Source organism: Frieseomelitta varia, unplaced genomic scaffold, assembly GCF_011392965.1.
Source record: "Frieseomelitta varia isolate USP_RPSP 00005682 unplaced genomic scaffold, Fvar_1.2 scaffold_886, whole genome shotgun sequence".
In the NCBI taxonomy this organism is placed as follows: Eukaryota; Metazoa; Arthropoda; class Insecta; order Hymenoptera; family Apidae; genus Frieseomelitta; species Frieseomelitta varia.
Genome location: NW_025110685.1, coordinates 1 through 24,080, shown reverse-complemented (window position 1 = coordinate 24,080; position 24,080 = coordinate 1). Strand labels below are relative to the sequence as shown.

The 24,080-nt window shown below is 40.3% G+C and overlaps 1 protein-coding gene and 1 long non-coding RNA gene across 8 annotated transcripts in view; both read right to left on the bottom strand.

The window, feature by feature from the left end:
• LOC122537075 (protein Fe65 homolog) overlaps positions 1 to 6,401 on the bottom strand; it is a 173,208-nt gene extending 166,807 nt beyond the window's left edge. For 4 of the 6 annotated variants that reach the window (XM_043670006.1, XM_043670005.1, XM_043669998.1 and 1 more), the window contains exon 1: positions 6,096 to 6,401. The gene's annotated coding sequence lies outside the window, so the exon portion shown is untranslated. The remainder of the gene's footprint in view (positions 1 to 6,095) is intronic. The other 2 variants (XM_043670009.1, XM_043670008.1) reach the window with 2 other exon arrangements.
• Positions 6,402 to 17,708: 11,307 nt separating this feature from the next.
• On the bottom strand, positions 17,709 to 24,073 carry LOC122537110. Of its 2 annotated transcripts, XR_006308546.1 has the most exons (3): positions 22,219 to 24,062; positions 20,380 to 22,116; positions 17,709 to 20,272 (listed from the first exon to the last, which is right to left on the bottom strand). It is a non-coding gene; the product is annotated as an uncharacterized LOC122537110 (long non-coding RNA). The 2 variants fall into 2 exon arrangements; XR_006308545.1 differs by having other exon boundaries at positions 20,380 to 24,073.
• Positions 24,074 to 24,080: the final 7 nt, after the last annotated feature.

The following is a 24,080-nucleotide window of genomic DNA, read 5'->3' as shown; positions in this document are numbered from 1 at the left end:
TTTCACATTGCGCCCTGAATGCTCTGAATCTGGGTATTTGTTCAAGGGTAACGTGCAAGGGAACTGTTTGTGATCCGACAACGTTGCCGAGTGTGAATATGCATATGCATATCTACGTACAGGCGGACCTATCCATTCAACAGCGTAACAGGTGTATTCCTTCCCCTCTGCGGGAGATACGACCTTCCTTTCCGGTCAATCTAACTTAGATATTAACAGCCAGATACCAGCGTTCGATTGTAATCCGCTATAGAAACACAAAAGCCGATCTATGTTACGTGTTGTTGCGAGAAAGCTGGCATAAACGCGCACGCGCACCAGCCAAGCCAAGGAGACCGTTTGTGACTTTAAAACTTTTATACGTCCGTCGCGGCGTCGAACCCAACAGTCGAATACATTTTATACGTCTGACAGCTGTCGGTGGCAACGCTTCTATCATCCAGTTTGTATTACACTCGACCATAAAGTTACAGTGGAAATCGATTTCTCCCTTCTGGCCGTTACCACGGAACGAATCGTAAAATAAAATCCATAAGAAGCGATGTTCCTGAATTTTTCAAAACAACCGCTCCTTTCGTTCGTTTCGTCATTCTTCTCATCGGCCACGTACATTTTTCCACCTATCTTTTCATTCCTCTCTCTATATATATAAATATATATATATATTTATAATAGATCGTCTGAAATATATATATATTTTCAGATGATCTCTTTATTTCCTGGCGAGTCCTCTCGCCGCCGAAGAGGAAAGATGCAAAAATCGTTTGCCATATAAGCGTTCCACGTCTCCCGGGTGAGATAAGATCCGCGAAAAAAGAAAGAAGGCGACGAAAGAGAAAGGAAAGAAGAAAAAAAAGTCGCGTGACATTACTGCGAAACTCGCAATGGAAATTGAATTTCCAGGTCGAAAGTTCTCGGGAGAGTTTCTCTGTCGCAGCATGCTACGTTGTAATACAACGTGAAGAGCTTTCTGTAAGCTGTAGCAAGGAGACAGTTTACGTCGTAGTCTTCTACGAGTTGATGGGACAAGCTGCGAGACGAATCGCGAAATTAGTATCGCGAAATTAGTATCCGATCTGGATGGAAATTAATATTTATTCACGCGCAACGCGAATGATTTCGTTACGTTTTCTTTTTTTTTTTTTTTTTTCACGGAGCCAAGGACGCAAGATTCTCTTTTCACGCAAGGTTTTTCAATCTCCGTATTGCTCGAGCGAATTTCCCGGGCCTGCAACTCCGCGCTGTTACTTTAAATCATCTCTTTTCACTGTAATTTCCTCGCGCTAGTCGCTCGAAACGAACGACTCGTAAACTCTTCCCGTGACGTAAGTACATTCAACGGCTAAATTACACCGGCTACTAAAACGCAATACGTAATTACAGCGGCGTTAAAATAAATATTTCACTCGTGTCTCATTTTGCACGGTCGCGTGTAGAGGCCTTGGCGCGGGAAAATTTATTTGACGACACGCGACTTTAATAGCGAACAAATGAATTCTTCTTCCGACGTGGTTCTAATCCTCTGTTAAATCTTCTAACGAAACTGGATTTTTATAACCACGGGTCGCAAGTTGTATCTCGCGGGCTACAGCTTTCGTAAATCATCATCCTCCCCCCCCCCACCCCTCTGATTCCATTATTGAATTTAATAGGAGCGCGGCAAGTTCATAAATCCAGCGTCACGGAGCAGTTACCGGTATAAACGGTGCTCCCAGAATAGCCAACGTATCAGAATTAAGTGTAAATCTATAGATTGGAGGATCCCTTGCGGAATCCTTATAGGGTCATTATCGAAGGAAACGATGCTCAGACCGAGTGGCATTTCGGTCAATAGTAGTTAGCACTGTACGTGAAAGCGACACGCAAATATTGATTACAGATAGTCCTTGGGTAAAGCGTTGCGAATAGGCTCGAATATTCATTACCGACATTACCAACTCGAAACTTGTAATATCGAGGGTGTAGCCTGTGGTCGTGAATACGTAAAAACGTGACGATTGAACGAGAAGAATACGGAAGAAAACGAATTTCATAGGGCGGCAAAGACGTCGAAAAATACGCTAAATGCCATCTCTGTGTTTTTCGCGAAATATTCAACTTCGGCATAGCCGAATATTACGTAAGCATAGAAAATTGTCCCTCCTGCTCACTGAACATCCAGACACGCCCTTCATCGACCGTTGCTTTCGCGAATTAAGATCGGGATAGAACGTGGTATCTGAAAGCGGTAAGGGTGAGAAAGTCAAGGACAAGCGCACGGGGATGAAATGAGATACGAAAGAAAGTGGCCGTAGAATGGGGATGGAATTCAAACACGTTCTGTTGCGTGTCGAAGGAGGGAAACGATCTTACGTCGACTAATTACGTGTCCTCGAGCTTTCTTAATAGCTTCTTCAAATAATTCCCGAGATCCTCCGAAATTATCTCCTGAAAATAATTTCCCGTTCCTCCGTGTTTTCTTGGTAAATATGGGGATTTGATCTCGCGGATTAAATTTTCGGGATTGCGCGCAAGAGGGTGCAAAGCGAGAGTTTTATTAGCGTTTTATCTGCTACTTTACGTATCCACTGGAGAAAGAGCGATTCGTTCAAGGAACAGAGTTTTTAAATTTCCGAGAAGTTGAGTTTCATAAAGGTCATCGGAGATTTGTTTCTTGGACGTTTACCGTGTCCGTGTGATGTAATCAGTTTTGTAATCGTAATTAACTATCAACGAATGGAGAAACGTGTGTACGACATTTACGCGAGTCTTATCATTGATTATAATATACGATAACAATGCTAAAACTAGTTTTCCAAGATTGTTAGCCCGTACAATGTAATAGGTAATAAAGTGTTCGTATTTTTTAGAATTAATTACCGTACAAGTGCGGAATACAGTTTTTAATTATTCTGAGAAATAATGCAAGTGTAATATAATCGACGGGTACAATATTTTTTATAATGAAGCATACTCGATACGTATTAGCTATATACACATATGTATATACAACAGAGTGAGCTGTATTAATGAAAACGAGAATTTTGCTGCATTTATAAGATTCATTTTACCGCAACGTATATGGATATCTTTCGTGTAAACATGAAATAAAACCGAGTCATAATTTAAGAATAAATGAGAATATTGGAAACGCAAATAACACGTTCGACGATCGAACAAGATTAAATTACAGCTAATTAAGCAAGACAAGCGGAAAAGGAAGTTTGATGATGTTTCAAAAGAGTGAAATTCGAGTAAGAGCGGGAAGCAAAGTTTCGAAAAGAAAAGAGGTAAAAGTATGAAACGGACAAACTTCATAGGTTTCTTTTAATTAGAACACAGTACACAGACGTACAGCGCAAGGATCTTTCCTTCCGTGACCCGCATGCGACGCTTGAAAATTTCCCGATGGACTTGGCGAGCAAAGAACGAGACATCACGCGTGATCAAAGAAAAAAGGGGGAAAGATCTCCAGCAAAGAAAACTAATCGCTCGTATAATCGAATGAACATCGAGATTTTTGTTTTCGTTAACGTCCCCAAAAATCGAGTGTATTTTGCTCGTTAGGGCGTCTTGATTGAATCATAGAAAGCCCATTTACCGGGTGATCCGTAATTCCGTATCGAATAAAGAGGGGGAGAGAAGGGGGGAAATGGAACAGGAGCAAAAGAAACGGATGAAAAGAGAAATTCCATCTGTCGAACTTATAAACGATCGTCCCTCGTTCCCAATTTCATTTCACGAGCCGTCGCACACCTAGACAGTTCTTCATCCCCTTCTCATAATTGTCATAACTTCCTGCATTTTCTCGCCCTTTTATATCACGCCGCTTGTTCGTCTTTCCGTTCTCTCTCTTTCTCTCTTTCGCCCCGGTATTCGCCTTCGTCCGACCACCGTGGAGGAAGACATTAGAAATAAATTACCAGACCGCGTCAAAAACTGATAAAATATTCCCGAAGCGGCAATATTAGCGAAGACGAGCACGGCAATAACTCTCGGCCGAGAGTGATCTAAAATTTAAGCGCCATCCTGAATGAATTACCGTGCGATAAATCGCTCGCGTTCTTATATATTATGTCCCTCATCGAAGCGCGGACGTAACTGTACGAAAATTCGCTGTTTGCTAATTTTCCTACTGCTAGTCCCCGTGTAATATAGACAACTGGATAAAATTTACCGAAGAGTATGCAAGTTAAACGGAGAGGAATTTAGTAAAGTAGTGGCCACCGGTCACTAGTGCGCCGAGGGACGAAGCGACGAATTTCAAGAAACATTAGGCTGGCTTCCCTTCGGGACGGACCGAAGGGTCTGTTTCATAGGGCAAGGGGATGATGCTGGGTTAAGGTCAGACCGAGCGGCCGATTCAGGATCGTCTTGTTGTAACCGATCGTAAAGGGGATCGCAAAGATGTCGCCGAAGAAGAAGCCAAGGGTAACAGCAGTAGACGGAGAAAGAGGAGAGAGTGGAGTATTGACGTTGTGCCGCTTTTAAATATTGCATCCAAGTCACGTTCAGGACCGTATCCTCTCCTCCTTCAACCCTCAACTCCGATGTCCCCCACCTACACAAACTCGAGTCACCCCCTTCCCCTTTTTCCAACCCCACCAGCCAAGCGGCTGGGCTGAACGTCGCATAACTACCGCAAGATTTCCAGGGAGACAAAGGAAAAGCCTAGAAGAAAGAAGATAGAATGTAGAGAGGACGAGAGTGAGAACGGGGGAAGCGGGGGAAGAAACGGTGGAGAAGAGCAAGGGAAGAAAAAACATCCGTGGCCAGTCTTTCCGCCCCTGGTGCCACGATAAAGGAGGAGTGGAAAAAAAGAAAGGAGAAAAGAAACAAGAACGAAGAGCAAAAAATAATGCACGGAGAAAGAGAGAACGCGGTTCTGCTGTTTGTGCGAGATACACATTCGACGCTTCGGGAGAATGGAAACAAGAGGATGAAAAGGAAAAAAGGTCTACTGAAGGGATGCGACAACTATGGTTGTACACCCTCTGTCGTTTCTCTCTTTTTGTCGGCATCGCGATCTCGTCATTGGAGTTATTTTCTAAACGATTTGTTTAGTCTCGCGACCTGCGACTGATGGCTAAATATTTCGCGAAAAACGCCAGAATGCTATGTAGGATATTATGCAGCGAAGGCGTGTAGATGAGAAGTAACGAAGATAAGGTGTCACTAAGGTATGGTGTTTCATGAACCGTAAACTCTAGATTATATCGTGGAAGAATTTCAAGGGAGAAAAACGTGTCAGGAAATTTAACAGCCAGTTTGGCCGACCTTTGGCTATGTCTTTAAATATTATTCAAGAGGATCGATCGTAGCTCGATCGTCGTTACTTGCAATCTTCGTAAGTAGTGAAATCTGACCGTAGAAAAATATCACAAAAACTTACGGTATCGGTCGGTCACGATAAAAATGCATAAAATTTGAAATTTTTTAGTATACACTATTTTGAATCCAAGATTACTCTATTACCGTAAGTGTGTTCTGAAAACTGTAGACAGTTCGTGTTATCGACTGTCCAAGCGAATTAACTGTGTCAAGGGCATACAGAAAAAATCGCACTATTGCCATCTATAGCAAAATAGTTTTCTCTTTTGGGGTGAGAACTGGCTTCTTACCTTTGTCATATAATGTATGGTAATATAAAAATAGCAAATCAGGGTAATGTTAAACTCGTGTCGTGTTTATACGACACCGCAATGCTTCGCCATTCGCGAAATATTCACTATTAGCAAAATGTAAAACGTTCCATTGTCAGTCGCGTCGTTCGAACAAAATTTGAACACCGATTCGCGCGACATTAAACGCCGATGTTCTCATTGACCTCGCAACCTAATAACGAGCAAAACTTGCTCGTGTCACGAGAAATGTCGATCATTTGTAATGCGATTGCTCGTCAATGTGTAATTTACGACATCGTCAGATTCAGAATTTTTGCTTCGAAAATTTCGCGCGAAACACGCAGCACGCGAATGGACCTATAGAACGAGTTGATTCGAAGAGGCACGTTCAAACGTTCGTGGCCGCGGACGAGTGACAGCTATCGAAAATGATGGCGAAAGACGCGACTGACCTTGAAAAGGCTCGTACCAAGGAAAAGGAAGGACGCTTACCGTGCAAATCTAACGTATTTTGTTGGCAAGGCAAACAGAGCAGTCGTCTCGCGTCTCGGTGGACTCTTCTTTCTTTCGTTTTCCTCACTAGTCGAACGGTTCACCTCAAACTAACGGAACACAAAACAAGGGTAACGTACGTAAGAAAGAAGAGCAAAAAGGACAGCGCACGACACTACGTTATACGTATGAACGAAGGCAGCAACATACAGCGCCAGAACAAGGTTAGAAACGCCGAAAAGTCTGAACAGCGACGAGCACGAAGTATTGCGTCTAGTTCGCCTCGAGGGCGTCGCGGCGCTGCCGAGCGACGATACGACCGCGTTCCTACGATCCCTCCACGAATGTGCCCCCCATTTCGTACCTTTCTCCCGCGCAAACGCTATTGGCCACCCCCTCCAATCCCCACCAACAGCCAACATCCTGGAATATTGGTTTTCGTCCGTATTGTTCGCTAATTTCTACGATTACCCTCGTAACAACTATCGAAACGGTTTTCCGAAATTTCCACCACCGTTTTCCGTATGCATGCGCCATACACGTATGTACGTACCTTGCGAAAATAAACACTCGTTAACCATCATTGTTTTTAATGGTTGTTTAGAAGAGTCATCCGTGGTTGACTATTGGCTACCAGTTGGATGAAAGTTCAAACGGCGCGGTTTGTTAGTCATACGCAGTATTGCTAATTACTTGAATTTTGATGAATATCGCTCTCACAGAGAATAATTCGCTTCGTAAAATAGATAATTGAATTTTTAAATGCCGCTGCGTTCCTTGTACTTGTGTTTTCTTAGTGTCGTTTGAGAAGCTCGAGATGTATTTAGTAGCTCAAAAAGTTACGGTGTCAGTGATCGTAATATGGCGGTTGCACGATATAAAATAGATCGATATGTCGCGTATTTTTGTTTTATTTGTTGCATAAACGGTGGTGAACGTGTAAATATAATTTCGTGCCGACTAAGTTGTTGACGTACCGGTTTTTTACTACGATAACAGCGCTCGATATATGTATGTATATGGTCCGGTATTATTGTGCAAACTCTCGTCGAAATACCGTAGTATTTGATATGATTTTACAACATGAGGGATTCAATGCGACTGGAATGGAAACGTACATCTAAAACGTTGAGCAAGTCGGAATTCTCGAGAGCAGCGTTCTGTTTGCTTCCCGAGAGAAAACAACCGAAGACATGAATGGGTGAGTAATCTCAGATGTTTTGTATCGATTGCTCCGATTTGATCACGTCTTTACGATTCGTATGAGAATGTACTGAAAATTCCTAAGATCACTTACTCATCTTAGAGAAATATAATTTCTATTATATTCTTTATTATACTTTTAATAATATGACATGAGAAAAATATAATATTTTGAGGTTATTCGGGCGATACGTGTTTGAGGTTATTTTTAAAAAAATGTTACTACATCACGGAGATTGTTTAAATATTTAATTCGCATAAGACATTCTAATAACGAGGAAAAGAAGCCAACAGAATCGTTGCAACATGGCACGTGTGTATGACATTTGAATGCCACTAGAATTAAAAACTTTCCGAACGATCCAATTGTTACAACAAAATCAGGTGTAACCATTGTTGAGTGATAATCCTGCAGCAAGCATTTGGCGTAGAATGAGCCTTTGACGAGGGAGCGAATAATCGATAAAATCTCTAACAATCAGAAAATGGAAAAGCTTACGTGTGCAGCGACGAGGCGTTCTGCCGGATAATCGAAATCCCGTTAATGATTATAATAGACAATGGATTCAGGAAGCGTGGCTTGAACGGTATGTGTAATTGTGTACTTGCCAGAAGGGAGGGTCACAAAAGTGAGTTGCAGGGTCGTGGCACACGCTTCCTACGACAGGCGTGCAAAAATCAATACGAACGGTTACGTGTACTCGCAATTTACGCGTATCTCGCATCGTGCTTTTTTATTTCTCTTCTTTCTCAATGAAAATAAATAACCGTATAATATTTCGTAAAAGCGCGACTTGCAAGAAGCTGGAGCTGGATATCGCGCATCGCGTCGTTCCTCGATTAAGCAAATCCGACCGCGATCTCTCGAAGGGCGGGGTTAAACGGTGTTAAATTCAAATACCATAAAAATAACGAGGCTAGCTCGTCCGCGTCAGACGTCAGGTCTGAATTGGAAATTTTCGTTAGATCATCAGGAGTCACGGAGCAATTATACCAGGACCATATACGTTGGTTTAATTTAAATGATCCCATCTTTTTCACCCTTTTTTTCGTAATTACTCGCAATATTTTTGTAGACTGTTGAACTCGTGGTGCACTCGACGGGTTTGGTTCATCGTGATTAAAGGCTGTCGTCCACTTAACGTCACGGCATCTCAGACAGAGAGAAAGAAATACCTTGGAATATTTGAATTTTTCATTATTTCACAGTGAAAATGCTAGAATGAAGAAATGATATTTACCGGATATGTAGGAATATCTATAGTTAATAATGAATTCAACGCAATGCACGATAAATATAAATTTAATGAGAATTATATTAAATTAAAATATTAACTCGTGGAATATATATATAAGGGAAAAGAAAACGCTATGCTCTGATACTAAGATGTCCATTTAGACGGACCATTAAAAATTTTATCATTCAACGTTGAAGCAAAAAAATTCCGTGAAACGCACGTTCAGCTTTGAAATACTAGATCTCATACGGCTTTCTACTTTGTTCATGACTGACTCTGGCAGTGGCATTTACAAATATTCGAGGATTCCAGACGTGTTAATTATCCCGAGCGGTATGTCGGACAGAAACGATTACCCGTCGACTCGTGAAAAAGTACAATTTCCCAAGTAATTTTGTCTGCTGCTACTTCGGCGGCCAATTTATTTATTAAAACACTCAGCAGCACGAACCTCTTTAAATCACACGCATCCCTCGAGTATCTCTGTCCCTCTAATATTTATTAATCTTATTTGTGTTGACCATTCTTGACTCATAGTCCGCATCCGTTCGTCTGAATACAATTATTAACCAACTACCAAACCATTTATCGAATTTAGCTTAGTTTCTGTTCATTCTCTCGAAAAAATCCGTAAACTGATCTATTCAGTTTTAAATTATCATTTGTATTGTTCGTCAACAACAAATTGCAGTGCGTCAATCGGTCAGTGTTCGGAATACTCAAGAACACAAAAATTGCGAGTAATTGCGTAAACTAGAAATAAAGTTACACGTAATTAATTAACGTGTCTGGTAGCGAATTAACAACCATTGTATCGTCAGGTGTATCAGTTTATTAGGTTCACCTGTCCGGCTGGAAAGCGTACATGGACGTTAAACGATTATATTTTGGAGTTGGCTCGTAGAAGCGAGCACGGGGTCGTGTCCTAGCTACTAGTTTACACGTCAAAGTTTACCAAAGGTTCTTCAGAGCCGATGCACCGGACCTTCCCCATCGTATGATACACACTTTCCTGCAGACACTGTGTTCATTATCTCGTGCATAGGCATAAGAGCTATACCCGGAATACCAAACAACGTGACCGTGTAACTGGTATATACATAAACCCTCTACTATATGCGCGTAATAATAACACGTACTTATAGAAATAGTCGTAACACACGGGTGTATACGTACATGCATGCGCACACCATTGTAACCTGAACAGAATGGGGTGAGTCAAGGCAAGCGCATTAGGGGTGGGTGATTGTAATTTCACACATGACGTAACGCAACCCCCTACCACGTTTTCTGCCGTCATCACCCCTCTACGTCACTTCACCTCTCCGTTGTATTTTGCTTTCGTACGTCCAGTGTACGTGTATCTACACTAACTATGGAAAACTCGCTTTCGTTATTCCTCTCTCGTCCTTTCTCACCTTCTGCTCTTTCTCGTTCTCTATCTCTCCTACTTACTCCGTCTCTTTGTTCCTCAGTATGTGTCTCCTTGTCTCTTCCTCTATTAGTTTAACAGACAACACGTTTCTCTCGTGGTTCCAACTTTGACGCAGCGTCTCGGCATCCTGCCTCAGCATCGTCGTGGAACCGCAATCATGCCTGTAGTGACAACCACCGACTGATAGTTCGGTGCTGATTAGAAAGCGCGACATTGATAGCTGCCGGATGAGGACCGAAGAGAATCGGTGATACGAGGGGCTAGGCACACGCGCGAAATTCATCGCCGTTCATCCAGAACGAGGCGACGTTAGAGATTCTGTTTATCGTTGGATAATCGTCTGAAATATCAACGCTTCAATTAAGATCTATTAAGATCGGTTACACCCAAAGGGACGAAGTTCGAAAGACGATCAATTTGTCTCGTTCGGTTTATCGGGATAAACTACGACCACTGGACTAAACTATTAATTTCTAAAAATATCGCGCATACCTCCGAACTTGTACTTCCCCGAAGTACAGTTCAAGAAGTTTGTTCATTAAAAGCTTTAGTCGCCCGAGGGATTATTGATTATTCCGTTAATTAAAAGCACTTTATCTTGGCATAGCTTTGGCAATTAATTCCTTGGGCAAACTTTGCATAACTTGGCAGCACATTCGTGCCTAGCGAGGCCCATTTATCCGTTCGTGGATGCACATTTCTTCTCGACGTGCCTCGCTCGGCAGTCACTCCTTAAACATTCAAGAAGCTTCTCAGTGCGTTTCTGGTCTACCGAGAGTATCTTCACTACTTCGCCGACCCTTGTGTGTTTCGGTGATATTTAATATCTCTAAACCGGCGTTAACCGGGCGTACTACACGGGAGAGAGGCAGAGGAGAAGACGGTACAGTTCAGAGAGAGAGAGAGAAAGAGAGAGGGAGGAGGAGGAGGAGAAGGAGGAGCAGAAAGGGTGCAAGGGTGAGTTTGGCAAGGGAGCGTCTTATCAAAAATTAAAATTTCATTCGGCCAGACCGAGCTCCTCTATCTCGATCCTCGAGGCGGTTTAGAGCTAGCGGAAACGAAAGTAGTGATACCGGGAAGGGGGTGAAAGTCTAATCGTGAGAAACTAACTTTCCCTTCGAGAAAGTTTCGACGAACCTTCGTTTCGTCTCTCCCGCTTTGCACCCCACAGCCTGGCCATTTTGTTTGAATTTATTTCCACTGCCTCTGGCGCTGAATTTGAACCGTGCGCTTGAATTTGCGTTTCTTCGATCAGTGTCTCGTTATTCCACGAAAAACCAGATCCCCGATCTCGCGTCTGCTTTCACGGCCGAGAACAGCAAACTAGATGTCTCGAGATATTTTCCAGCGGGACCTCTCGTCGCACCTACCGGCCTTAATTGTCAATCTCGTTTTTATCGCGGCAAGTAAGTAACCGGCAGGAGCCGAGATCTGAATTTATCATTCCTAGCAATCCTAATTTAAATCTTTCTATGCCGGTCACGGATGGAAACGCAAAGAAAAAAAAAAGAAAGAAAGAAAGAAAGAAAGAAAGAAAGAAAAATGTAATTTAAAGACGAGTTTGCTCCCGACTCACTTTTAATTTCCCACCGCGGTTCGAAGCAAGTGCCATCGTTGTATAACAAAGACTGCCAACGTCTACCATGGGAGGAAGGAAGATTTAAACGTGTAATTACGTGAACGAATCTCAATCAAATATTCATTCGCCCCGGAGCGTTTTCGCACAGGGCGACTCATTTTAGTATGTAAATGGATTTATTTTGAAATGTTCGTCGAATTGGAAGCGCTCAACGTAGAGGTTTGAAAATAAAGCATTTACTTTATTGTTTTATTGATGTCATAAAGGACATTTAACGATCTAATTTCACGACATTTCTCTATGAAATCTTAATGGGATTTCAGTCTTTCCAAATGTATATATATATATATATATATATATATATATATATATACATATCCAACATTTTACTTTAATCCATTTTCCGAGATATAACAGATTAAGAATTCATTTGAGAATTCATTATTCTTCTACCGTTGTGCAGTAACGTAATTTGAAATGGAAACAAGTTAATCATTCTTGTAGGATAGATGCAATTTCTTTTCCCGCTGTCCCGGGGTCGAAAGGTAGGCAAATGTGTAGCAGGATTAATCGGGACGCGCGCTGCAAACAAGCAAGATGATTCGTAGCTGATGCTCGCGTATATTTCAGTTTTATCGGAGGGAAATGCTGCCGCGAATAATGCTTGATTATTCCCGGCGTGCCGGTTTACCCAGGCGCTGTACGTTGTAAAAATCTTTTACAAACCATCAACGATGCTTTTATCTCCGATTTCAACCACACGCGCCGATGATATCGGCGCGGCGCGACACGCTACAAACACGCTACGTGAGGGGGAAAAAAAAAGGGAGAAAAAAATGAAAAAGGAAAAAAAAATTTCCACGCTCTTCTCACAGAATTTTTCTCACCCCAGACCGGTTGCGAACGATGTGCGCGAACATCACGCCCAAACAGAGGAAGAAGAGAGAGAGAGAGAGAGAGAGAGAGAGAGAGAGAGAGAGAGAGAGAACGACGAGAGGAGGGTCGGAAAACGCGGAGAGTGAGACAAACGAAGGTTGAATGGCCGTTTGTAAAATTATTGGGTAGAAAGAGGGGAAATCGGGTGCAATCCGTGCGGCGGCTAACCGCAAATGCCGAACGAATATATTAGTTCCTTTCTCGTTCTCTTTCGTACGTATTTATTCGTGGTGTCTTTCTCCTCTCAGCTGCCTCCCTCCCGGACAACCCCCTCGCCAACTCTTGCTCCCGTTTCACTCCCGACCTGCTCATCGGAAATCATTGCCACGCCGCCAATTGTCAGCTGGTGGTACGGCAGATTGGCTCAGGCGCAAACGCGTTATCTCTGCCCGTTATTCGAAAAGCATCGTACCGGTTAAATGGTGAATCTTTGATATTCATGGCATTTGCATTTTCGTTTCGCGTTCGTTGATGTTATTTTAAGAAACACTCGGCCAACCATTTCGTTTCTCTTCTTCTCTCCTCATATCGCATTAACGTCTTGTTTATCGGCGTACTGTTTGATTCTCTAACTTCTCGGTTCGCAACTCGGTTTCTGGTACAAACGTTTTTCAATAAGTCGATATACAAGTAAACGATATTGCATTTCGCGGTCTCTGTCCCTAAGGGCGGCGCGTTCTACAAGTAGTTTCTCTACGTGGAAAGTTTTTCTCCACATAAAACAGCGGCCTGGCCGGTGGAAGGTAGATCCAGGACGCTTTTCATATTTCCCCTTTAATATCGGTACTGTTCCGCGTCAATGTTCTCCTCTTCCGCGCTTGGCCCGCCTTCGATCGGCCATCGGTTCTCTCCCCGGTCTGCTCATCGGAAATCATTGCCGCATCGCCAATTGTCAATCGCCAGCAGCCTGGATTGGCTTCCATCCAATACAACTAAGTTTCCCCGACTCCGCGCTGGTACACGATCGTGTTATCCGGATTATCCGGAAATCCGTCAAATCGAGACAATCGATTTGGAACCAATGGTACCTATGGAACTGTCGGAGACGCGTGAACGCTCGAAATGGAGCGCGAATCCCGCGACCCCGATGAGACGGCGGCGAATTAATTTATCCGCGCGGTTCAAGGATTGAAATATTTCACCGGGAGCAAATTGAATCGACACATCCGCTTTTGCTTTTGTCGCCGATTTCGTCCGGCTATCGATAAACCGGCCGGACTGTTCTCTCGTTCGTGTTTTCAGAGAGGGTGTGCGAGACCGCCGGCTCCGAACCTCTGACGAAGAAGAGATAGCATCGTGACTCGTTATTACCTTGATGAAAATGGAGGAAAGGAAAAAAAAAAGGAGGAGAAAAAAAGTCGAGGAAAATGGGATGCGGATCCATTAAAAAAGTTTGGACGCGTTCATAAAGCGAGAAGTTCGAGAGGGTTCGTTAGACATTTCAATCAACTGAACAATTAATGTTTTGCCAACCGCACTGCCGTCCAGCAGAAGATAATTAAACGAATGAATTCACGCGTAATAGGAAAAAGTCCTTTGGTGCTCTCTTTCTTTTTTTTTCTTGCTTTCTCTTGTATCATTTGCCGCGATCTCTACATCCCTCTCTTTCTCGTTCGTCTGTTTTCAAGCACAGTTGTTTACCATATCGTTTCTTCAAAGGAAAATTGGATTCGTTCGTGGAATATTCTCATGCCAATTTCCCTCGGTAATAAATATCATCCCCGAGTGTATCGGCATTAATTTCTACGTTCTACTTCCTTGGAAAACGTTAAATCAATTTTTAGCATCGACTATGGATATTTAGGGAAACACTTGCCGCGTTTTGTCATCGATCGTTTCTATATTGAACAAGAATTGCGCGTTTCGCGATTCCTTTGAAACGTCGCGTCGAACTGGAGGATGAAATCGACGAAATTATTTACGGTGACGAGAAATTACATGCACGCTGAGCTACCTGCTTCCCCCGAGCGCGGAAATTTACAACCAGCGTTTGACGTACATATAAATCGACGAAGATGGGGCACAACGACCGGTTTTGCCTCGCGAAAACTTTTTCAGGAATTGTACGTTTCCTCGAGAATTCGTCGGGAAATGTTGAGCGAGAATTCCTGATGGTCGATGAGAAGGATAACTCGTTCCTAAAGTGCAGTAACCTCCGCAGAAGAGTCTCGGACCCTTTCCAGCATCGCAAGAAGATCTTATGACCCGTGCAAAATGAATGCATCCCCTGCACACAGGTTGCATCCTTTTCATCCCCGTCCGGGCTTTTTCCGCCATTGAAGCATCCGCTAAATCGAGCGTGCCGGTAAAACGAAATACGGAATTTCATTTGAATCTTTCGCCGTTTCGGTCTCTCGTCTTTCTTCCCCCTCCCTTCCCGTCCCCGCCCCTCGTCACCCAGTTTTTGTTATTTATTCTGTTATCTTTGCTGAAACAGGGAGCGGTAACAGCTTGATAAAAAATATTTACATAGAGATTGCACCCCGGGTACGAATCGACAGAATTCTCTCTTCTCGTGACACCGTTTCTCCCTTCTCTTCTACCCCCTCTTTCCCTTCTTGTTTCTTTTTTTTTTTTCTTTTTCCACCGTGAAAAACAAATACAGAGCAATTAAAACGTGCGTATTCAATCGACGCGCTGTCGAAGAAAAATAACGGGGGCCCCGACGGGATAGACAAACGTACTTCCCGATGGCAAGCGAAACGAGCGTGGCGTAGTTTCGCCGGTTTCAGATGTGGAAAACACATCCCCTCGATGAGACGATGCGGTTACGTCGGTTTCCTCCTTCCTCGCCACCCTCTTTCGCTCTCCTTCTTCTCCACCCCTTAACCGTACTTGCGTATCCCGAACAGGTTACAAACGGCGGGCACGGTATTACAAGCCGCAAATTACACCCGTGCCGCCCCCCTCGCTGCCACGTGAATGTGCGAGCCCAAGACTGCTGGATTACACCCCTGACTGCGAGAAACCTTCGCTGCCGGAATACCGCCCTGCCTTTCTCCAAAACGAAACGATCCGGCCTTCCGAGATAAATTAGGGAGAAGAATATTAACTATCGTTTGCCAGACAATTATCGAGAGAACGTCTTCCGTTACGAATATACGGCCAGACGATCATCTCGACTAATCATACGAACACTTACGCGGAGTATAAACGTGTTTTAACATCTTGCACTGGAATGACGTGCCACGCGAGAGTTTTTTGTTCCAAAATTGTAATATTTTCTCAGTATTAAGTATATTTAAGTGAAACAAAATAGGCAAAACAAAGAATAAGTTTATCACCTCTCAATAATTTCTATCCAGCGATGTCATACCGACGAAGTTCCAAAAGAAAGCGACGACATATTGTATACGGTTTGGTCACTCGTTATGGTCCGCAATCAGTTGCCAGCGCAAGTGGTTAATGCGTTTTACAAGGCTGAAAATTAACGATCGGGATCGTTATTCGTGAAACGTTCGTCGTAAATATTCCTCGAATGGTGTACCAACCTTGACTAAAGGTGTACTGCGAAGATGAATATACGGAGATCGTAATCCCGCGTGCGAAACGCTATCGCGCGAAATTAGTCGTTGCTCTTCATAAATTACGCTACTCGCTGCGAAGGTCCCTTTTCTCGTTTGGTCGATTCGCGTCGCGAAACTTCCCGGCAAATTCATTACAGAATTACCGCCGTGGATATCCCAAATGATGAGTTACTACGCGCCACGGCTCTACTTTAATCGCTCGGATAACATCGCCGGCACTAAGTCTAATACCTCGCAAGTTTGCCTCGATAATGAGGACGGATCAGGGGCCGGTTGACTTTCGTTTAGCCGGTAATTAGAGCTTGTAGTGCGTGTATCGCGACGCAAGAAACACGGGTGTTCGTCGTTGTGAAAAACGGCTCGGTTCGTAAAGAATCGAGTTTTTTTCGGTAAACGTTGCCGGGCTACTGGCGGTGTGTTAAGGAGGGCACACGGGACAGGGAAGCGTGGTCGTTGGCCAAAAATTACGTTGCGAAGGAGGCGGAAAGTTTTCCGTGTAATCTCGCGCTGCGGTTTAATTTTCCGGAATTATGCGCCCGCTGGAAAACACGCGCGTGTATCTAAAATCCTCATTTTCCACCGGCGATCCCTTCCTTTCCGCTTGTAATAACGCGGCAAAGGGAAAGGGCCACTCGCGATATTACGTTGTTTCACTAATTAATTTACACCAGACGCGACCACTGGATTACGAGATTCGTTTTTCGACGTATCGTAATGTGACAAAGAAAAAGGGAAAGATGAGAAAACGGAGGATAGAGAAGCGTACCGTGTCAAACTTCACTTACCTTGTGTGGCTCGTGGAACGGTGATGTAAAATTATATTATGCAAGCTGCATACGCGTCACTCTCGCGCGAAGGTGTGGAGCATTTCTAACCGAAACAAAAATTCATTCTCTCCACAGAGGTGATCTATGAATCATTTGCTCGCTCGGTCGCGCGAAACAACACGGAGAACCCTGAACGATTTTTTAAAATTTATTAAAATTGGAACCCTGGACGGGACGAACCGCACGAAATATTTTTCGTATTTCGACCGAGTATTATGTATATGCCGTCGTGCAAGTGAATAGAAAGTAAGAAAGATCGAGAAGCAACGGAGAACTGGAAAGTACTGCGGCGGGAGTACAATGGTTTGGAAAACGGATGTGAATAATAGAAAGGGAAGGAGAGGAGGCGTTAGAGTTAGCGACTTTCGATAAAAGATGGAAGCGCGTTCGTACCGAAGTTGGTTCGTTTTGCGTGAAAACAAGCGTTGTTCGTCAAAAGGGCCACGGTCGGGCGAACACACGCGAGAAATTCACCCAGACAGGGGCATTACTTTTTACGGGTGTGACACCCCAGAGACGAAACGCAGCCAGGCATGTTCTTCATATTTCATATGTTGTTGCTTTCAACGCGCGTATACTTTGCGGATATGTTGGTTTCTTATGCTTTAAAATGAAAATAGATGCGGCACGTGTTTCCACCGGCAATGAATAGAAAAATACACGCGATACTTGTGCAACTTTTAACACATTCTCGGCCGACTTGAGAACTCGAGGAACTCGGGTTTTAAAGGCGGGTTCGCGGGAATGACGGTGGTAGCATTATCGTCTCGCTATCGTGCCAACTCGCGCCGTTGCAAACGTTAACGCGAACCTCAAACGTGACGTTAAACAGAAGAAAGTTTCAGAAGGTTTTATTAAATAACGTTCCTTTTATTTTCAATATTAAGTATTTATTACATACAAGCATTTATACAATACGAAGTATTTTTAGACATGTGACTGATGATATTTAGCATTCTCAGTATTTGTAATGTTTAGAAACATTTGTTCGTATGTATTGGGATTATTATTACTGTTATTAATTATTATAGTTATTATTATTATTATGTGTCCTTATAGAATAGTTTTAGTTAGACCGAATAGAATAGTTTGAATAAATAAACTCGATAATATAGTCATTGCATGGTTCTGTCTTGGAAAGGTTTCATGGTTGAAAATAATCCACGTGGAGTAAACCGAGTCGTGATACGTAAAATTGATTCGATTTCATTCGCGATATCGTTTAACTATGCGCTTAAGAAGCTTAGGCAATTAAAAGTGTCTTAGGATCATATACTTCTGTACAGCGGTGTGCTACAATTTTTCTCGATAAAAATACATAATTTCTCTCCGCCTCCCCCCTTTTGTTTCATCGTTAAAATATCTAGTTCTTAGGTTTCTTCATTTGCGTGATACAAATTATCTTGGGATATAAAACACTGTGGCATTACGTGTATATATATGTGTATGTGTGTGTGTGTGTGCTCGGAGTCCTTAAATTAAACAATTTCGAGGAAAATAGAACCGGTAGCAAGCATGCAGCGTGAAATTCTTTTAAATCGATCGCAATGGGACATATGCAGAAAGAATTCAAGAGAATTTCGACTATATCATACGTAGCACAAACATAAAAAGAAAGAGAAAATAAACAACATAGAGTTCGGTATATAGATCGGTGATAATCGTTTCGGGCATGTCGATGACCCTTTTTTTCTCTTTGATTTTTCTTCATTTCTGCTACTCGAGACTCAGGTTAATCAGGATGTGCACTTAATTAACCCTTTCGTATGAACAACTTTGTATTTGAGACAAGATCATGCACCCGCGTGTTTTGCGCAGGTGTTAAACACAAAGCATGCTAATTATATTGATTTTCTTTATAATAGTATGCCACAATAATAACAAATAACTCATGTCTTAGACACCAATTACAACGTTTGCTCAATAACATCAGGCTTTAAAATTATCATTTTCTATCTGTATACTAGTATGATACCACTAGAATGAATAGCCACTACTATGTATAATGATTAACGCAACGCGACCTTTCAATTTTGTTCGATCCAATTACCAGAAAATATATGTGTGTGTATATATGTATGTATATGTATATATATTTCACGAGTCCGAGCGTTTTCGCTGCGATTCTCATTAATAATTATGCTATGATATATCTTACTTTTGACTGTGAAACGTGTAATCGTAGATTTGCATTTCGTTCCCTTATTGTAGCTAGTGAAACATCATTTACATAAGCAAAGTATAACGGTAGCTATCGGTCTCTTATTTCATAAACGTATGCAGTGGCTATTTCACAAAGCAATCGTCGTCTTCGTCGTCTTCGTCGTCATCGTCGTTATCATCACAGCTAGAAAATTTATGTTAGATTCGCGAAAACGTAATAGTAATGAAGTCTAGTGGGTGATACCTAGAGTACCGATATTACGTGAGTTTTCTAAAAAAAAAAAAAGGGAAAATAATAATATTAATAATATAGAAAAAAAAAAAGAATATGATAAAAACAGTAAAATTGCTTGACTAGTGAGCGCACGCCCCAAAATGTAGTATGGAAGAAATGTGTTCCTTTTTATTTCTTTTTCTTTTTTTTTCTTTTTTTTTTTTTACATCATATCTGCAGAGGATCTTACTAGATATGACTATATATGTAATCGTTTTCTATACTCAAATTCTATAAGGTAATATTACACTATCTCTTATGTAAAGACAATCATTGGAGCTTACCTCCTACGTCATTTTGGCAGATACAAGATATATTTCAACCAATTCACACCGTCTTGTGCAATGTTTGTCAAGCCGTTTTACACGTTTACGCATAAAGGATTTCATCGTACACCGATTAGTTCGCGTTTGTTTGTCAAATCCGAATAAAATCTGTGTGTTTCGTAAAAAAAAAATTCCCGGGATTAAAACTTTTCGAACGCGACACACGTTACACAGCATGGACGAAAATCACGTGTGAAATTAATTTAATGCAATTCAATACAATAAAATGTATACTCGTTATTTGAAAATCAATATGTTATAAACAGGCCTTATTCCCTTCAAAGGTCTTCTAAAAGATTAGATTTACATCTAATAGCATACTATAATGGACTGAGTGCCTATTTGCTGTTACATAATATTATTAATTAACATTATATATTATTTTACATTTTTCGTGACGTTCAAGGACAAAGTAGTTTTCTTCTTTATTTTTATTTTTTCCATTTCCTTTTTGACGTAGTGCCCCCCGTTTTTCTCTACCTTAGGTCTCTCCGCATTTTCTACACATCGATAGCGCTTATTTACATTATCTCATAAATGACAGCTTGCCTCGAATATCTCGTTATACCTATTACTCGCTGCAAAGCAACATGGTATATCTCTGAATCCAATGAATCCGTTCCTCTTCCATTCCCCAGAATGTTTAATACGCGCATTATGATAAAAGATCTGCACATCAAGAACAGTGGTATGGTTATACAATACATTCACATTGTACATGGTATACATAAATACATATCTCAGATATATCGCGATAGTAATACGCACAAACGTACCTGGTACTTGACTATTATCTTGTGGTTTGTTATTCATGAAAGAATCCTGGAACGGATTTACATTGGCATTAGCAGCGGTGGGCATGTATGTGTTGGCCATTGGAGTGAAAGGTATAGCTGCTGGATTTAGGTTCGAGTTGAGGGTGTCTTCGTTGGCCAAATTGGATGTCAGTTGGAGTATTGGACCACTACTGCTATTACTGAGAGAGTCGAATTCCGTTAGGTCTAACAGGTTGTTGGTCACGTTGTTTTGTTTGCTATAAAATCAGCGAAAGGAAAAACATACAAATACTAAATAATACGATTAAACACTAGGTAGCTACTGCGTCAGCGCATTGTAATTTCCAACGTGAAATTACAATTACTAAATTGGCTAAGCCAATTGCCAGACGACTCGTGGTCGAACGCTGGAATCTTACTAGAATTAATATGTACAATACTCATACAATTGTTCGTTAGTGACTATGTTCCTAATCTCCATAATGTATAAGCTATGTTTGAAATATCTAACGTGTATCTAAGAAATGTAAAAACGAACAAACGGAGGAAGCAAAGAATCAACAACTATAATATATACGGTTTGCCGAATTTCATCGAAACATTCGTCTCGTACGAAACTATAAGTACAAAAACAAACACTTGTCCTGAGAACTTATCTTAGAATAGATTTCGATTCGCGATAATCGTCTTTCATCAGCACTATTCTCCTGACTAATAGTTCGAAAGGCAGCTACTTTAATACTGTAAAGCAGCTATAAAAAGCATTTTGTATATGCTTGTGAACTTATATGAAAATTCTATGGCGTAACGTAAAGTGTACGTGTGAAAAACACAATTAACATACAAAAGAATTTCCCCCCTCTTCAATGAAATTAGGTGTACAATTAAGTAATGTAAATACATGATACTACCATACAGCAGGTTTCACAGGTCATATCGATAACGATTGTTTTTACCCGTATGTAATTCTCTGTTTTCGACTTTTCTCATTCTCATTCACAAATAGAACAAGTTCAAAAATATTCATGCCCCGTTTCGACATAAGGTAACCTCCTATAGGAATTGTGGAATGGATTGTGTGAAATACATATTCTTTTTTTTTTTTCTTTTTGGTACAACAAAAGAATAATTTCAAAAACGTGTAAAGGTCGACAGATAGTACATAGCAAAAGTAGACAGTAAGTTGACACGTACTGCTGGATGATATACAACGCAAACATAAAGAACATGTACAAAGTAGAGCAAAGAAAAGTAGAAGCCACACCATATTGATACAATTAATTCACAACATGCATTGGTGGTAATAAAATCGGTAAGAAGAAATGTTAATGTAAACATTGTACTTAAGGCATACACGTCGAGCTTGAACGGTTCAACTAATTGGAGGAAAGATAAAGTAATAGCTCACCAAAGATGACACACTGTCATAACAGTTACAAAATTCAACAGGAGCATAGTGACATTACGGTAACAGTGTATCTTTGATGAGCTCGTGTGATAAAATTACAAACAAAACTTTTAGACGAGTCATTAAATTTATGCTATTTATCTTTCTTTACATTATGTACACTGAATTTATTATTGATTAGTTGGTATTTTAACGCTATAGCTCTGTTAGTTGCTTAACATTTCCATGCTTCGTATTACATTACATGTTTTATGTTATTAACGATATTACTAAAAAGAATACGGCGTACAATATATGTTAAACTCTTCATTATTTTTTTAGATGTCTACCTAAAAATAGTATATTTTTAACTAGTACACGATTAAATATAAATTATAAAATATATATATATATATAAGTATAATAGATAATACAATATACATTTCTCATACCTCTTGTGTTACCGATGATATTATAATGTATCCATATAATTTTATTATTAGTTATTGGTATAATCGTGAATTTTCAATAGCAACAAATAATTGCCATAAATCTGTTTCTCATATGTCAACCATTGCTCTGACTACTTTTGCAATGTACAATATATGCAAAATCGTTTGCATCATATAACGATAGTTTATTATAAAGCAATTTTTTTTCTTTATGCCGAGCTAGGTGAAATTTTGTAAGAAGTTCCTTCCGATGTGGTATCATAGGAAAGCGCAATAAATTTTTGTTATTTAAATAATCATGTGTAGTGTATATATAGTATAGATATATTTTCAAACTTAATTTTTTTGTTATCATACGAATACCACAAAAGACATCTCAAACAACAAAATTCACTATATACATGTTAACGATTAATTCTCAACATATCACGTGCTTTTGTATGTATAACAAACGCGTACAGGATTATAATCTTTCAACATCTTTTTTTTAACTGTTCTTCTTTAGAATAATCAAGCAGTTAAGCATTGGTGCTTTACTATATATTTAATTCCTTTTGTTTTAATGCTGGTTGTAAAATCATACATTATATTTAATTATGTGTATATTTAATGTGGCACATTTTTTTTTTTTTTTTTTTGTTCTATTATATATTTATTAAAAAGAGAAGATGCTCGCACTCTAGCCATTTTATTCAGCGTTTCATTCTCTACTCGGGACAGCAAAAATTACGACATAAGACGACAGTACTAAATATACAGCAACGATGACAAATGATTAAATGATAATAAAAATAGATAATAAGCGACGTTGCAAGCAATAATTTTGAAATTTTAAAAGTCATTTATAGTTCACATGGTATGTGCGTGTGGTATCTATTTGTGAATCTATAAACAACTTTCTCATTGTATAAATGACTAGAGTGTTACCCTGAATTACTCGACATACAAAGTATTTTACATTCGCGTTAAATCAAAATTTAAAAATACAACTAGTTTTATAACGATTGCGAATCTGTATTTTTCACATATTAGCATGTACGTTCATGACACTATAGTATTACATATACGATGCACGCTCCGATTCAGATTTATATTTTGATTTTTTTTCCTTTTTTTTTTTGCAATACACATTTTAATTTTTTTTTTAAATTATACTTTATACGACAAATACGTTTATACATATTTATGAACGATACTAAAAATCAGTCAATATTTTTATGTACGTAATGGCTAGTATTGTGCAATTATTCGTATTATATTAGTTATATTATTAGCCATAATTTTTGCATTCGAATGAAACCACAACTTTGTTTAATAGACATGTAACGTAACATCGCGTATAGTTTATATTTATATATAATATTCGCACGAGACTCTAGATAAAATATGCATTTGGTATAAATAATGTTCTAAAATGCCTGCTATTCATTTATTAGAGATTAAAAAAACTGTTTCCTTTTTTGAAAAAATATGTCTTATTCTATACGAGACGAGTATACGCGCCGTGAAGAAAGGAAAGAGAAAAGAAAACGAAATGAATATTTTCGTAAAATGTTATGAAAATGTCTAAATGCGTGGATGTATACATGTGTAAGGAGTTTTAGCAGTGTTTAATAACGCTAGTCTGATATAAGCCTTGCACGGGCATTCGTAACCATATTATTGTCGAATAATCTAAAAACCAAACGAACTTACAATTCTTTGAGATGCTCTTCGATGTTATCTTTCATTCGTTATCGATGAGAAATCCAGTTATATCTTGGATTTTTGGTTGTCTTTCTTTTTTTCTTTCTTTCTTTCTTTTTTTTTTTTTTGTTTTTTGTTTTTGTTAAATGACGATCGAGTAAGTGTCAATATGTAAC